The sequence below is a fragment of the Nyctereutes procyonoides genome, unplaced genomic scaffold, assembly GCF_905146905.1.
Source record: "Nyctereutes procyonoides isolate TBG_1078 unplaced genomic scaffold, NYPRO_anot_genome, whole genome shotgun sequence".
Classification (NCBI taxonomy): Eukaryota; Metazoa; Chordata; class Mammalia; order Carnivora; family Canidae; genus Nyctereutes; species Nyctereutes procyonoides.
The window spans coordinates 41122969-41135668 of record NW_026575133.1 but is presented as its reverse complement, the minus strand read 5'-3'; the positions used below and the strand labels follow the sequence as shown (position 1 = coordinate 41135668).

The 12700-nt window shown below is 48.0% G+C and overlaps 1 protein-coding gene across 4 annotated transcripts in view; it reads left to right on the top strand.

Moving 5' to 3' along the window:
* Positions 1–12700, top strand: part of DIS3L2 (DIS3 like 3'-5' exoribonuclease 2) — a 344308-nt gene that overhangs the window by 255713 nt on the left and 75895 nt on the right. The gene's annotated exons all lie outside the window — the stretch shown is intronic.

The following is a 12700-nucleotide window of genomic DNA, read 5'->3' as shown; positions in this document are numbered from 1 at the left end:
CTCTATCCCAGGACCCCAGGACCATGACCTGAGCCAAAGGTGGGTGCTCAACCACTGACCAACCCTGGTGCCCCGGATATTTTCTTACCCAACAACGATGCTGTTAGCACACCTGACAATTAATACTAATGTCTTGGTGTCATCAACAACCCAGTCAGTAATTACATTTCCCCAATTGCCCCCAACTGATTTGTCACAACTGGAAGCAAAACAAGTTACACACATTACATTTAGTTTTTGCAGTTCCTAAATATCTGATTATAAGTTCCTTTTTAAGAGTCAAGAAGCAAATATTATGTGAGATACAAAGAAGGAATTGTGAAGACAGTATGCTAGCAATCATATTTTGGGTGGGGGTGGGAACATGCATGGGGAAAAAAATGAATGGAAAAAGACCTGAAGGAAATAAAATAGAATGCCAATAGTGGTTGTATTTGGGTTGTAAGAGTATGAGTAATTTTTTCTACTTTTTTGTATTTTCTAATGTTTTTTGAAAACATGTATTTTATATTTTTATAAATGCTTATTTTTGCAAAAGTTTAAATAGAAAATAAAAGCCCATAGAAGAAAACTGACTTGAGTCAACAGAAAAGAACTTTGAATCTGAATTATGCCTGCCAGCATCAAACCCAAGAAATAAAAAGCTGCCTGATCTAATGAGCTACTAAAATATGAGGGTCATAAAAGAAGCACTCGAAAGAGGCAAACTCTGAAAACTCCATTGGTCTTTAAGGTTTCTGTTGGAGGCAGTGTCGAGTGAGCAAGCCTTCTGGCATGTGAGGGCTGGAGAGCAGGTGTGAAGTAGGCACAGGGTCCAGGAGGGCATGCCGGGCCTCCATCAAACCAAGCCAAATAGGAAGCACAAGGATTTGGACTAGGGACCGCCAAGGAGCAAGACCCACTGGCCACACCCTGCACAGACCAAGGGACCACGTGGTGGGTAGGCCTGGTTGGTTGGTTGTCCTGAGATGTAGTTTCACAGGAGTATCTCTTACAGCCAAGATGCATGAAACGAGAGGTCAGATGCCAGACTCATGTCCAAGTGGTGGGGCTTGTTCAGGACCCTGGCAAGGAAAGTCTGAATTAAGCGAGCATGGGCAGGACGGGGGTGGGGGTGGCCAGGGAGCAGGCAGGAGGGTTAGGGAGCCAGAGGAGGCCATTGAGAAGGAGAGAGGCCAAAGCCTGAGGCCAGGGAAGCCAGGTTTGTATGTGGTGGTGGCTTCTCCAGGGTAATGACTTGGACTTAGAAGGAGCCAGAGCAGAGCCACCAGCAGCGAGCCACTCCTACAACTGCAGCATGGCCCCAATCTCACCTGGAGTTGACGTGGAGAAAGTTTTGCATTTTTCCTTAGTCTACTAGAATGTCTTACTTTCTGGAGCAAGCATGACCAACTATAGAAAGGCCATTCCAACTTTTTAAAAACACCCACTAGATTTTTTTTAAAGGAGCCACTAGAAACTCCTGGTCGTATATGCTTTCATTAAGCCAGTGCCCAGATTTTTAGATCAGTAAACTCTGAAGGGTCTGTTTTGGGCACATTTCTCACAAATTGCTGGTGAGAGCATTGTTCTCTGATTTAGATATTTACATTGTCATGAGAGAAAACAAACCCAGTTACATCTTGTGCTTTGTAGATCCAGTTCTGGTACCACGAAATCCACTTTGACCGTGTGAGCCAGTGACCTGATGTTCCAAACACCTCCAGCACTTCTGCTCACTCGGCACTAAGGCCCTGCAAAACAATGCCGTGTCCTTGTCCCCCGCTCATCAGAGACCTCTTCATTCGAAGTCACCTTTGTAAACACACCAGTATGATGCTTTAAAGAGGTCATAAGCAGTAATCGGACTCGATTACTGAGTCCTTAGAGTGTAGAACCATGAAACCTCAGGGTCAAAGGTCAGAATAATAAAGGAAGAGTCTCACAATGACAGTAGCGATCCACAACCTGCATCTGCCACCACATCCCTGCCATGTGCCATCTGGCTCAGAGAGCCAGATGAGGGAGCATGTTCCAGAAGTTGCTTATTTCAACTTCAATCAAGGGCAGCCTCATTTCAGCCATTTATGTAGGCCAAAACCCAGAAGGTCATTATTGACTTTGGTCTTTCTCTTACCCCTCACATCCAGTCAACCAATAAATCACCTCAGCTTTGCCTTCTAACTGCCTCCAGAACCTGCCCCCCTTCCTTAGTGCTGCAAGCACTGTCACCGGAGGCCACGTTGCCATCCCCCACCTGGACCGCACTGGCCTCCTAAACTGTTCTCGCTTCTATCCCACTTCCTCTTCTCTTGACACAGCAGTCAGAGCGATCTTTCTACATCAGACATTAGGGCTTGTCTTTCCTTTTCAGAAACTCTCCAGTCTCTCATTCAGGATAAAATCTAAAAAGTCTTTAGTGGGATTTTTTTTTTCCTGTTATTTTCTCCCTGTCTTCTGCATTTCTAGCAGAGACTGTATTCGTCTTGGCACTAGAGTCTCTTCTCACTTCCTGGAGCCCCTTTGCTCACATGGGAAAAGCTGGCTCTTAGTATAAAACTACCATCTCCAGGGATCCCTGGGTGGCACAGCGGTTTGGAGCCTTCCTTTGGCCCAGGGCGCGATCCTGGAGACCCGGGATCGAGTCCCACGTCGGGCTCCCGGTGCATGGAGCCTGCTTCTCCCTCTGCCTGTGTCTCTGCCTCTCTCTCTCTCTCTATGTGTGACTATCATAAGTAAATTAAAAATTTAAAAAAAAAAAAAAAAAACTACCATCTCCACTAGGTAGCAGCTCCCCACCCCAGCTTCCACGACTCCACTCCAGTGGAGGTCAGACTTCCCAAACTGCCCATTCCCAAACTTAGAACGTGCCTCAGGTCTCTGCCCATTCCCAGGAGTTCTAGGGAAATCTGTCCAGGCCCTGCCTGATGCATGGAGAACAGTGGTGTCCACCAGTTCAGGCTGCTACTTAGGAATCCTTTTATTTATTACTAACACAGCTGTTTCTAACCTTTATTGGTGGTTCCAGCCTTCCACTGTGCCATGCGCTCCTCTTCCCTCAAGATCCACCCTTTCCCCAGGTGACTTTCAATTCTCCATGAGAACCGGAGGGACCGGCTGCTTGATCTGGTGAAGCCCCCCATTCAGAGAGTCACAGTCCTCTCTGCCTCCCTCATCCTTTCCCTTCTCTTCAGGCAGTGAAACACGTGCCCATTCCAACCTGGGTGCCACATCCATTCTGAGTGCTAACGGCTCTCCCTTCACAAAATGTCTCCAGTCAGTCATCTTCTGTTCCCACAGTCACCACCCCTGCTCAGGTCCTTTCCATCCTCCCCTGGGATGCCAATAGAGACTGTTCATGGCTCTCCATTCTATTTACCCAGTGCTGTTAGATGACCATCCAGAAAGTGAATCTGGTCCCATCACTCTGTTGCTCAGCCTCCTCTCACAACATGGTGGTGCATTACCCACAGAAGTCCAATCTCCAGAGAATGATGTGCAAAGACGTCCACGAACTCTTCCACCATGCTGGGACCGTCTGCTGCTCATCCTCCAGGCTCCTCAGCTACTACTCTTGCAACTGAAGAGTTTCTTTGGCCTCAAAAAATTGTCTCACTCCTGAGACCTTGCATATGCTTGCCCCTCTTTGTAGCTTATCCTTCCCCTCATCTCTACCAATACCAGTCCTGCTTACCTCTGAGGTCCATTTAAGTGCCACTTCTTCCACGAAGCCATTATTAATCCTTCATCCATTCATTTGGTAACGACTCATTGAATATGTCCTCTGTTCAGATATGACACAAGGTATTGAAGATACAGGAATTAAGTCACCAAAATAGTAGTTATCGCCTGATGGTACATTTATAGGGGATTTCTTTTTCTTCTCCACTTCCCACCTGTAGGTTTTTTAGTTTTCTACAATTAATGCATATTAACCACCGTAGTGAGAGAAAAGAGAGAATTACTTTGAGATTTTTTTTCCTGGTGTTTTTGTTTGTTTGTTTAGTAACCAGATAAGAGATCTTAAAATATGTTTGTAAGGCTGTATGAGAAGGAGAACAGAAAAGGAGAAGTTGAAAATGAGGAAAGAAGGAATCAGATTTTTGGAGCCAGGTCAAAGGACTGGGAGGCTCAAGACCTAAACCTCAGGTCAGGGATTAGCCCTCAGTAGGAGGAGAGGACCCCCCAGCACTCTTGGCCCAGAGGGAGTGAAGAGTGAGGACACCTACTGATGTCTGGGAAAGTGCTCAGACCTGAGGACCCCCCCCCCAACCTTTCCTCAGAATCCATCCTCCCTTCTCTCCACCCCAGCAGCGTCTGTCTCCGATGCTCAAAAGCCATTTGTGCACAGATCTGTTGTCCTTGATTTTAAATCCTTGTAAACAGAGCCCACTCTTCATTCTTTTTTTTTTAACCTTTATTTTTATTTTTTTATTGGAGTTCAATTTGCCAACATATAGCATAACACCCAGTGCTCATCCCGCCAAGTGCCCCCACCCCCCCAGTGCCCGTCACCCAGTCCACTCTTCATTCTTTAATCTCCTCCCCACACAGCACACTGCCAGGTATGCTCAAAAATGATCTCATAAAGTGAACTGCATACCTGTTTCCACAGCTCTTTTTTTGGCCTGCTCACTTGGACTGGTGTCCCCTGGGTGAGACGCCTTCATCTACAGCAGCCTCCTTGGCACTCCTGAGCTGTGTCCTGGGAGCCGAGGAGAGCTTCACCCTGGCTCAGGTCATTGGCAAAGCCATGCCGCCTGCTCCCGCACACACACCCCTCCACAGGCTGTCACCCCCACCGTCCCCCTCGCTCACCCTGCCACCCCAGCCGCCCTCTGCGGGTATCCTGTGACACTTGAAACATGAAAATGATGTGTCGTCCAGGCCATTGTAGCATCTGCAGCCCGCAGAGCGGGGCTTATGCACATGTCCTGTCACTTGGGGCCTCAGTTACCAATAAAGAAACGCATTGTTGGGTTTTGTGTTTTATCCTTAGACCCTGTGGTGGGAGTCAGTAGCTCCCGGTGAGAGACAGTGGCTTCCAAGGCTGATTCTGAGAATAATAGAAAAGTTTCCCGAATATCCACCTTTAATCCTTAGCAGAGGCAGGGACAGAATTGTTTTATGTCAGGCCTGTAGAAACAACCCAGGACCAAAGGAGCCTCTGGAAAAACTGTGCTGTTTGGGGCAGGCGCGGGGCGGGGGTAGTTGTCTCATGTCCCAGTTTGCTAATGAAGGCCCTGAGCAATTAGAGGCTCACCTAAGGTCACTTCAGGGTAGCAGCAGGCTACATTTTGAGCACAGGCTTTGCTGTGAATCCTTGGGACGAACATAAGAATTCAGAACAAAATATTTTCAAGAAATAAAAGACAAAAGACATTTATCATTTATAAGGCAGTCATGCAAAGAGCTAAAAAGTATTCTTAATCAGTTCATCTCCTGCATTTTGATGTTAGTAATGGTATATTTGATTTAAATCTAAAGACTTGGGCCCCCAGGTTAGGGTCACTGTGGTTGGCATCTTTGAAAGGACCTCTGTTTTTGACAGACGGGCCAGGCTGTACTTGTTGAAAGGCTGGGGTTGAATGAACGAACATCAGTGGCTTGAGAAGTTCGTCATTTTGTGTTTCCTCGGTCGGTCTGAACCCAGTCCTCCGAAGCCTCCCTCCTTCCACCTCCAGTTTCCTTCCCACACAGCCCATGGGCCTCCCAGCCCCATGCAACTGTCTGAGGTGAAGAGAACACTTTTCAAGGACTGCTCAGGCATGGTGCCCTCATCCTCTGTCATAGGAATGGAATTCTTGTCTGCTCACCACATCCGGGCCTGCAAGCTCTTCTCACGTTCCTGCCATTTCCTAGGTTTGCGAGGCAAACCCTTGAGGAAGTTCCCTTGTTTCCCTCCTCTTAGGCTTAAAAGTCTAGACAACTGCCTCCCTATCAGGGTAGGAAGGGGCCCAGTTATAGTCTGGGATCAACAGACGAGGCTGGTGGCAGGTGGCTTGAGACAGTAGGAGAGGGCACAGTTTACTTGGGCTTGTTTTCTATAAATCTTCCAGGAAAGTCTAGCACATGAACAAACTGCCTTATAAACTGAAACAGGCTGGCAGACTCATAGCCCTCTGCTGCCCATCCTTCTTCCTCAGCACTGTTGGCAAAGGTCTTTGGTGGGCCCAGAGCGACTTCAGAGCCTCTCCACACTGTAGGAGAAGGCCTAGCTAGGTCTATATGAGGTGTCCTGCTGACTGTGCTTCCAGCTGTAATTTACTCTTGAATCCTACCATGGCCTTTCTCATTCTTTAAGAAGTGACCCGGGCCTCACCCAGTCACAGTGGGCCTAGCGGGCCTAGCAGAGGAGCCGCCCCCCCCCCCCCGCTTGCTCCTCAGCCAGCTGCCACCCACCCTGCTGCCTGTGCCCACTGCAGTCACTAGCACCTTCTATCACAGACGGGTCACTGTCTGCCCCTCCAGCTGTCTTGAAGTCCCTCTTTCTGCCCAGTTCCTTTTCTGAAATGTCCTTGGCACCTTTGACGTCTCTCGCCTCGTGCTGTGCTGCCCCCAGCGCCCACCCCATGACTGCCTCGTGTTCAGAGGTGTGAGGAGTGGCAAGAAATCTGCCCCACCCCCACTGCTGGCCACCCCAAACAGCCTGCTTTTGTTCCAGTCAGGAAAAATGCTTCTTCCTGATAAGTTTTTTGAACCAAATATTTTACGTGCAGAAGCCCAGAGCTGCTGCAGGAGTAATTTTGCATCAATTTCCTTCAAATTACAAATTAACTCCCTTAGCAGTTTTTTGAATCAGAGATTTCTTTCTTATAAGGGAGGCACTAACCTTTTTTTCTTTGTTTTTTCTTTTTTTCTAAAGACTTTTTTTTTTAAGATTTTATTTATTTATTCATGAGAATACACAGAGAGGACACAAAGAGAGAGGCAGAGACACAGGCAGAGGGAGAAGCAGGCTCCATACAGGGAGCCTGACGTGGGACTCGATCCTAGGTCTCCAGGATCACGCCCTGAGCTGAAGGCGGCGCTAAACTGCTGAGCCACCTGGGCTGCCCTGACCTTTTTTTTCAAAATAAATCTTAAAATGCACTTGAATGGAAATGGACAGTTTTCAAAGGATATGTTTCCTCACAATTTTCTATCTGTAAAATATAGAAAATTGATATGTATTTGAGGTATACCTTGTTTCCTTTACCTCACTGTCCATCTCAGCTGAAATATATTCAGCTGAGGTATAACAAATATAACACTGGAGCACCTGGGTGGCTCAGTCGGTTCAGTGTCTGCCTTCAGATCAGGTTCCAATCTCAGGGTCCTGGGATCCAGCCCCACATTGGGCTCCCTGCTCAGCAAGGAGACTCTGCTTCTCTCTCTCCCTCTGCACCCCCCACCCACCCGCTTGTGCTCACACATTCTCTCTCTTTCTCTCTCTCAAATAAGTAAAATCTTAAAAAAACAAAAATCACATAACACTAAATTTTGAATCTTACATATTTAGACGCAGATCCAGTCTTGGCTGCCACTGAGGAGCTTGTGTGAGTTTTCACAAACCGCCAGTCTATTTTCTCAACAGTAAAATGGGCTGAACAGTGTGTTTAAGAGATTCTAAAAGGTAGTAGGTGTGAGAACGCTCTGCAACCAGACAGGGCCAGGGGCTCTCAAGTGCTGTGCGGTTTCCTGGCCTACCTGGTACCAGAAAGTAGGTCTCGAGGTGTATACATCACTTGCTTCTTTCTAACCTTTTAGCCGTGAGCCTTCAGTGGCTGTTGGCATGGCACTTAATCTGACTTGTAAACAGTAGTGCCCTAGAGTGTATGCAGAAAACCTGCCGCCTGCAGAAAGGGAGTGACCCAAATCCCGTGATTAAAGCAGAGGAAAGAAGGACATGATCTTCTTTCTGAAGGGTTTTGTTTGTGAAGCTCCTCGTGGCTTTTTTACTTTTTCCATGAAAAACTCTTTGTCCTTTTGTCTTCTGCCACTGGCCCTGGTTTTGGACAGGGCGTTGATGTGAAGACAGTTTCCAAATTGGAAATTAATGAGGTGTTCCATCCAAAGAAACCTTTCTCCCATGCTGCAAGACATGCTGCCCCTGGGAACCTCACCCCCACCCCCCACTTGGATCTTTGCTTTCCTGCTGCCCTTGTCTGTAAAGCAGGGTTGGGCATTCTTGCTTCTCTGCTGTCTCCCTCATGTTTTCCTGACCTAGAACTTTTTTTTAAGGTTTTGTTTGTTGGTTTGTTTATTGAGAGAGAGTGTGTGCATCTGTGTATGCTCACAGGGGGAGGGGGATGGGCTGGGGGATGGGAGAGGGAGAGAATCTCAAACAAACTTGGCACTGAGCGTGGAGCCCGACATGGGGCTCAGTCTCCATCATGAAATCATGACCTGAGCTGAAGCCAAGAGTTGGATGCTTAACTGACTAAGCCACCCAGGCACCCCCAGCCTAAGAATTTTTTAGGTCTGTGTATCATATCAGGTATGATTTTCCCACAATCCGTGGATGGTGTTAAAGCAGGATAGATCCTGCTGCCTGAGGCCACTGTCACTGAGCCAGAAAGTTCTCAATGGCTCTTCAGAGCTTCCACTACAGCCCTTTGTGTATATTCAGAAAGAAGGCTGGTGCAGATTTCCTAGGATGCAGCATGAAGGGGAGAGGGTGCTCCAGGAAGGTGAGGGCACTCTAGGAAACTTCTCGTCAGCACCATAGTCTCAGATTTGGTGGTGTTCATGTGTGCTGGTAAGAAGGCTGCCCATCATTGATAAGGAAACAGCTAAAAGAGCAGAGAGGTGCCCATTAGGGAAAAGACTGGCTCAAACTGACTGAGATAGTGCAGACAATGTGTGTTGTTCTCAGGCTTTGGTAAGGAATGGTAGATTTCTGATTTTGCCAAGTTACAGGTAATAAATTTTAAGAACTCCGAAGATGAAAAGTGGCCTCTAGTCAGCACTCAGCACTATAATGAGAGGGTTTTGAGGGAGAAACAAAGCTCTGTTTAGAGCAAGGACATACAGGCTTAGGGTTGGCAGAGTGTCTAGGAACCTTGTGGAACTTACTGCAAAATTTTATGCATAATTATTTCAAAGGAGAGGACCCGGGGCTTTCATTAGATTTTTTTTTTAAATTTTTATTTTATTTATGATAGTCACACACAGAGAGAGAGAGGCAGAGACACAGGCAGAGGGAGAAGCAGGCTCCATGCACCGGGAGCCCGACGTGGGATTCGATCCTGGGTCTCCAGGATAGCGCCCTGGGCCAAAGGCAGGCGCCAAACCCGTGCGCCACCCAGGGATCCCTTTCATTAGATTTTTAAAGCAGTTTTCGAACCCACTACTTATATGAAAATAGATGCCCTGTCAGGGTGGTGGAGGTCTGACTGACCTGTGTGTGGTAGTCCCCCATGTAGATGTGCTGTGGTTTCCTGTATCCTCCGGGAAAAGGGACACAGACCCCAGGAGGCCAGATATCGTGTGACTCAGATACCTGAGGGAATCTGTGGAACCACTTGTAAGGAGTGTGCAAGAGAGGTGTGGAATCGAATGGAAAGGAAAGTTTCCCCCCAAGCACGCTAAAGACAGCCTGGCAAACAAAATGTGGACACATAGAAGGAGGAGGGTTGACTGGGTTTGGAGTGAAACGGAGAAAAGGAAACAAGCTAAATCTCCAGGGAAAATCTTTGTGACCACAGGAATGAATAGGTCGTGGCCCTGTCATTCTAGAGTAGCTTGGAGCAACTCCATTAGTGGGGAGTTTTCAGGAAATGTGGATGTAATAGAAGGACAAGCATGGGCTGACCTTGAAAGGGGCTCTTCTGGAGACCTGCACGCACTCCTTCCCCACTGGTACTGTTGGACAATACCTCGAATTGGCTTTATAATTTCTCTTGCATTCAGCACACACATGGACCTGCTAAGAGCCAAATTCAGGACCTACTTGCTGCAGCAGAAGAGTCATGAGCACAGTATTTGAATCACTTATATTTTTGGGTAGGTGTGGTTTTTGGAATAATCCAGGAAGTGTAGTTTAAGAGTTGTTTGTTTGTTTGTTTGTTTGTTTTTAAAGAAAAATTATGGTCTGATATTACAGATCTAAGACTCTATAATGAGGCTCTTTGCACTGATTCAAAGGAAAATGAGAGTAGTTTCTACCATTCTCTTCCTGTACTTCTTGGCTACCATTTTAAGAGTATTGGTTCTTCCTTCGGGGAAAGTTAGGGGAGCAGAGGGGTCTCTCGTGCCCTCCAGGGTGGTAGCTAGCCATGTTCCATAGAGGCTCTGTGGCGTGGATAGCTCCTCTGGGCTGGGCTCTCTCCTTTCCCCCTGGAAACACCCAGGGATCCTTTAGATGGCTTTTTTTCAGGAAGCACATTTCTGAGGTTGTGAACAGAATGGTTTGGCCTGTGGAAAGGAAGGCAGAGGGGACGTTTGCAAGCCCAGGTTGAGAGATTCCACTGCTCATTAGACCTCTCTCCCTCTTCCCGAGCCCCTGCTGCCTCTCAGTATGTTGGCGTTTCCTTGCCCATGAATCCATCCCCCACAGTATTTATCTCAGAGCTTTTCCACTTGCTCATGCCTTTGAGCCCCACCTCGCCCCCCATCCTTTACCTCCCACCCCAGAGAGTGGGGCTAGCCTATGTGAGTGCTCTCGCCTCCCCACGTCTTCCCACCACAGCTGCCTCTCTCACGGATGGGTGCCTCCACTTGGCCTGAGACCCGTTCCTTTTGTACTGGCTTCTTCCCCTCACCCCACAAACCCAGCATAATCCTCAGGCCTGCCAGCCCCCTGGAAGCGGTCATCCGCACTCATTGCCTCCACCAACCATGCACTTGTCTTTAACCCAGACTTCTTCACATCATGACGCACAGAGGAGATGCCACTGTTTGTGTGGCACAGGGGTTATGTGCGCCAGACTGATGGAAGGCGGGCTCTGGCTGCCCTGGGGGTAGAAGGGACCAGTGTGACAACATGTCTCGAATCCACTCACAGCACAGGGCCTGAAATCTTTGCAGTCTGACTCTGCTCCCACCCCATGCTCTTCCCCCTACAAAGTCTTCCTAAGATCACCGATAAGCAAATGCTAAATGACATTTTCTTTATCTTCCTTGACATGCAAGTGGTATTTGACTCTCACTAGTGGTTGAGAGCCCAGACTCAGTTTCTGGCTGTGCCCTTCTCCAGCCTGTGACCTCAGACAGGTTACTTACTCTATGCCTCAGAATGAAGATAATGAAACCTATGTCATAGGGTGGCTGCCTGAGTGAGATGGCAGCCTGTGGGAAGTGTCTTGTCTCCTTGTAAGTGCTCTGTATGTGTCTGTTGTGGCTTTTGAGTATTTTTGTTGTTGTTGTTAAAATTCTATTTATTTATTCATGAGAGACACACAGAGAGGCAGAGACACAGGCAGAGGGAGAAGCAGGCTCCCTGCAGGAAGCCCGATGTAGGACTCGATCCCAGGCCCCCAGAATCACACCCTAGGCTGAAGGCAGATGCTCAACCACTGAGCTACCCAGGTGCCCCTGAGTACTACTTTCTTAAAGCCCCTTTCCCCTAATGTTGGACACTTCTGATTTTTCTCCTATCCCTTGAGCTCTCTTGGTTTCTGTTTTCATTCTCCAGATTCTCTTTTTGTCCTGTCCCCCCCCCCCCCAAATGGAGAAGGTGGTAAAGAATGCAGCCTTGGCTCTCCCTTGCCCTTTCTTTCTTTGTTGGGCCTCTGGCCAGGGCTACCAACTTCGCCCCTGTAGATAAGTCATCTCCCCAGGCCCACACCCCAGCTGCCTGCTACAGAGCCCACCATCTGGACCTCTTCCCTGCACCTCAGACACAGGAGTCCCAAAAATATTTTAACATTTGTGTTGTTTCTGTTTTAACAGCAATAAATGCTCATTATAGAAGATATAGGGAAATTTAAAGGATAAAAAATACAAATCAGCAGTTATCCCACCACAGCAAACAGTACCACTGAACTCGGGTGTATGTTTTGAGCCCAGTGGGCCTCAGATTGGGCCAGGTTTCCCCAGGGGATGTTTGGCAACGTCTGGTGACATTTTTGGTTGTCAGCTTGGCTTTGTGGGAGGGGCTACTGGCATCTATCTATCAGGTGGAGTCCAGGGATTATCACCAAACGTTTTACAGGACACAGGCTAGGCCCCACAACAAAGAATGAGTCCACACAGTACTGCTGAGGCTGAGAAACCCTGCTCTGGACCTTTGTCTTTACAGAACTGGCCCAAATAGACTAAGTTGGAATTACTGTTCTCTCTCTGCCTCCATCCTGCCTCTCTCATCTGTGTTCTCTGTTTCTGCCAGTGACCCCACTTTCTCTCTCACCCCACATCTGACCCATTACCAACTCCACAGATTCCCCACGTGTCACACCTTTGGCATCTACCCTCTGTCCCTTCTCTTTCTTCCAATTTTGCTGCTGATGACTACTCACTCAAGGTAATGAAAAGGCATTCCAGCAGGCCCTTCACCTTGAGTTTCCCTCCTGCTGGGCCTTGCCTGTGCCACCTGTGTGCTTGGAGACCTTCTGTCAACCTCCATGCCTTTTAAATCCATCCCTCAGAATCTGAGCCCCCTGAGGGCAGCAGCTGCCACATCTGATCAGTCTTCGTGCCTAGCTGGAACCTACCACCGTTCTGAGCACAGAGTCAGTGCTTGGTCAATCTCTGTAGAATGGTATGGATGAATGGTTGCATGAAAGAAAGGCCTGGAAAA